Source organism: Octopus bimaculoides, chromosome 7, assembly GCF_001194135.2.
Source record: "Octopus bimaculoides isolate UCB-OBI-ISO-001 chromosome 7, ASM119413v2, whole genome shotgun sequence".
NCBI lineage: Eukaryota > Metazoa > Mollusca > Cephalopoda > Octopoda > Octopodidae > Octopus > Octopus bimaculoides.
In genome coordinates this window covers 61442250-61446527 of record NC_068987.1, presented here as the reverse complement: position 1 = coordinate 61446527, position 4278 = coordinate 61442250, and the positions used below count along the sequence as shown (strand labels likewise).

The 4278-nt window shown below is 36.3% G+C and overlaps 1 protein-coding gene across 1 annotated transcript in view; it reads left to right on the top strand.

The window, feature by feature from the left end:
• LOC106874649 (protein FAM135A) overlaps positions 1-4278 on the top strand; it is a 303488-nt gene that overhangs the window by 58891 nt on the left and 240319 nt on the right. The window lies entirely within an intron of this gene.

Here is a 4278-nt window from a genome sequence, read left to right as displayed (position 1 = left end):
CGGACAAAAAACAAGACAGGAAAACAAACAGAAAAGGCTTTACGGCCAGACAAGAAAAATTATGTGTGTATGAACGCTGTGAGGCACGAACTTGAAAGTAAGGACGTGTGTGTGTATATGTTTGTGTGTCTGTGTTTGTCCCCCCCAACATCGCTTGACAACCGATGCTGATGTGTTTACGTCCCTGTAACTTAGCGGTTCGGCAAAAGAGACCGATAGAATAAGTACTAGGCTTACAAAGAATAAGTCCTGGGGTCAATTTGCTCGACTAAAGGCAGTGCCCCAGCATGGCTGCAATCAAATGACTGAAACAAGTAAAAGAGTAAAGAGAGTAAGCAACTAAATAATCTCATATCTTAGATATTGTACCACCTGCAATTAGGTCACTTTATAGGATCTTTCTATAACTTCTTTATATCAATTAAGTCTCAGTCCTAATTAGGTTACTTAATTGGAATTGTAAGCTGTTGCTTGGAATAATTCAAGTTGATCGGATTCTTTTTATCTTTCATTGCTCACAGTTAATTGTATTTCTGTATTTTCTTTTAAACGATGCCAACTTTGGAAATGGACGCTAAACGATGGCAGTGATGATGATGATGATGATGATGGTGGTGGTGGTGGTGGTGGTGGTGCTGGTGCTGGTGATGATGATGATGATACAAGTGTCCATAATTTACCTTTACAATAGAAAAATTCAGAAAAAAAAATTAAATTACAAATAAGGCAAACAAATGAAGATTTATTAGAAACATCAGAACACTACCGAATGGATTCCATTGGTTGCTCGCAACACTTCTGTATGATACAATACAATAAATTGTGGAAGTTGTAAAGATAATTTATGAACACCCTGTATATACTTCCTTTTCAAAAACTACATTGTGCCTGGATAAAAGAATGAGTGTTTGGTATAGAAGCTTTTTGACTAAAGCTTTAGCTGTGGTTGGATATAAAATCTCTCTTGGTTTACTACAGAATCTTGCATGCTATTATATGCTATATGCTGCATGTTCACTCATGGAAATGATACAGGAAACAAACTTTAAAATAACGATGAGACTTTATTCCTCTGCTAAATTATGCAGTGGACCAAAATACTCATCACGAATTCTGTTGGTTGTAAAGTTCATCCATCGTTAGAAAAATATTCAACTCTGCCCATCATTGGTTACAAGTGCTTCATTATAACAATAGGAAAATATCACAACACGTGCTCCAGGAAAATCTCTCACCTGTCTGCCTATAAAAAGATTTGACAAAGCTATTTATAGGCAAAAATGGGCTCACAGTGATGGTTCAGATTAATTGCTTGAGGATTTATTACAGGTAACGTGATTGGATCCAAAATCCATATCTCGATCAAAATATAAGACTCAGCCAAATGTTCCAGACTCACATGATAGGTCAAACGATCGATGATTAAAGATTAAAGTGTGGAGCCTACTTATGACTGGTTGAACATAAAATGTCAGAAAAAAAATAGGTCTTGCTACAGTTTAATTACCATTCTTCAGTTTTTCAAGTAAGAAGGTCGTTTTTATTGTCTTTCTTTTATTTGTCTTCATCTTTAGACTGTGGCCTTGCTGGAGCACAGCCTTGAAGGGTTTTAGTTGAACAGATCAACATCTGTACTTATGTTTTTTTTAAATCTGGCATTTATTCTATCAGTCTCTTTTGTAAAACATTTAAAAATTACAAGGATGTAAACAAACCAACATCAGTTGTCAAGTGATGGGGTGGAGGAGAAACTCAGGCACAAACACACACACACACGCACACACCAGGCTTCCACACAGTTTCTGTCAATCATCTATATTCTGGGAGCCTTGCCATCCAGAATGCAGTTGTCCAACATAACTGGGACAACATCAAGCAGATTGAGGCTTCTTTGGACTAGCACCACCTTGCCTGACTCTATTATGCTTCATAGTCGAACAGCAGCATGTGGCTCAATTTAGTACCCTCCTCATCAACTGGGACCTTTCTTGATGATGAGTGCACACGTACTGGGGTGGCCCACTACCTTGGTCTCCACAAGTGTAAGCCACACAAATGCTGCAGTGGAGCTGTAGTTGATGAATTCAACCTGCATCAATTATCATACTGCTGTAGCACAGGCTGGTTCCCCCCAACATACCACTCTGAACAACATCATCAGAAGGGGCCTCAACACAGCTGGATTCCTGTTACAAGTGAACCCAGCAGATCTTGACCACAGAGAGCTAAGTGTCTCCATCAAGGGAGGTAAATCAATCATTTGGGACTTAACATGCATACTGCAATACATTCTCCACCTCCAGCCTTGCCACATTGGCTGTAAACCCAAGCATTGCTGCCTGAAATGCAGAAGAGAGAAAAACAACTAAATACCAGAGCTTCATTGGCTGATATCAGTTTATACCATTTGCCTTCAAGACCTCAGGAGTTCTTGGACTCTGCACAGCTGATTTCCTGCAAGGTGTGACAAAGGTGGTGGTGGTGCTATTATATCTGCAGGGCACAGCTGAACACACCATTTAGACTGAGGTGTATAGCTTGTTACTCCTTCCCCTCTCCACTTCTTTTGTTGCTTAATTCCCTTTTCCTTTTTCTTTGTTTCCTTGAAGTAATTTTGGGGTTGCTGGTTCAGTGGGTGATTTCTGATTTCCATTATATTTTTCTAAAGCAAAGTATCACCTAAATTTTTAGATAATTTAATCTTTTTATACTTTTATTTTTTATTTTCATCTTTTTTTTTTGCTCAAATAAAGATTTTTGTTTTCTTCTCAAATACCATTAATGGTTAAATAAATTTAATATTTGTGTGAAAAAAAACAAGTCCACCAAATTCACTCACAAGGCATTTGTTTGCCCAGGTTACCCAAGATGCCACACAATAGAGTTGAACCTAAAATCACATGGTTACAAAATGAGCTTCTTAACCAAACAGCTATGCTTGCGCTTAAAAAAAAACTGTGATAATAAAATAAGCTGTATGTGTTATATTGATTCCTTTTTCATTGCTCACAGATTGGTTTCAAATTTTGACACAAGGCCAGCAAGTTTGGGGAGTAAGTCAATTATATTGACCTTAGTGCCTAACTGGTACTTATTTAATTGAGCCTGAAAGGATAAAAGGCAAAGCCAGCCTTGGCAGAATTTGAACTCAGAACATGAAGACGGATAAAATGCCATAAAGCATTTTATTGACATGCTAACGATTTTACCAGCTCATTGCCTTTCCATTGCTCATAGATTAACTTCTAAAACTGATATTTGTATTTAATTATATGATATTAAACATTATAAAATATTCTAATAATTCAATTAATGTTAAATGTGAAACTGTAGCAATATTACGGAGATGTACTTGCATAGCAAGTGACCTGATCTGAGATCGTGTGCTGGAACGAAAACAATTTTAAATGGCTTATAAACACCTTCCACACTGCAATTGTAGCAATATTATGTTACCTATACACAATACAAACTATGGTTTTGGATTTGGTGGAGTTTTTTTGTATAGAGATTAGTAACAATTCCTGTGGCATTGAATTAATTGTAATTGCAGTGTGAAACATTCCTATTTTATCTATAATTCTTATAACAATGTTATTTTATATTTTCTTGTCAAGGCTGGTTTATATCAAGTCTTTCAGTTATATTTTTATATCAATTTTTGCTTACTCAATACTTAATCATTATTCTTAACCTGTTGGACATATTTCTAACACACATTCAATCACACATGTACAGCACAGTGAATCACTTTAATATTTCAAGTATATTTATAGTATAGTTATAGTTAAATGTAGTATGATATGCTATGGTCCTTATGTCTATTTGTTTGCCCACTCGTCTGTTTGTCTGCATGTATGTATGTATGTATGCATGCATGTATGTATGTATTATGGCAGAAACGTTAGCACGCCGGGCGAAATGCTTAGTGATATTTCGTCTGCCGCTACGTTCTGAGTTCAAATTCCACTGAGGTTGACTTTGCCTTTCATCCTTTCGGGGTAGATTAAATAAGTACCAGTTACGCACTGGGGTCGGTATAATCGACTTAATCCGTTTGTCTGTCCTTGTTTGTCCCCTCTGTGTGTAGCCCCTTGTGGGTAGTAAAGAAATAATACATATATATATATATATATATATTTTTTTTTTTCTTAAAATAGAACTCAGACATGAGTATATATATTTTTTATTAAGAATTGACAGAAGTTACAGAATGACTCAAGGATCAAGAGTTTTGTGCATTTGATAAAGTGCCAATGCATGAAAAAACTCTTGGCC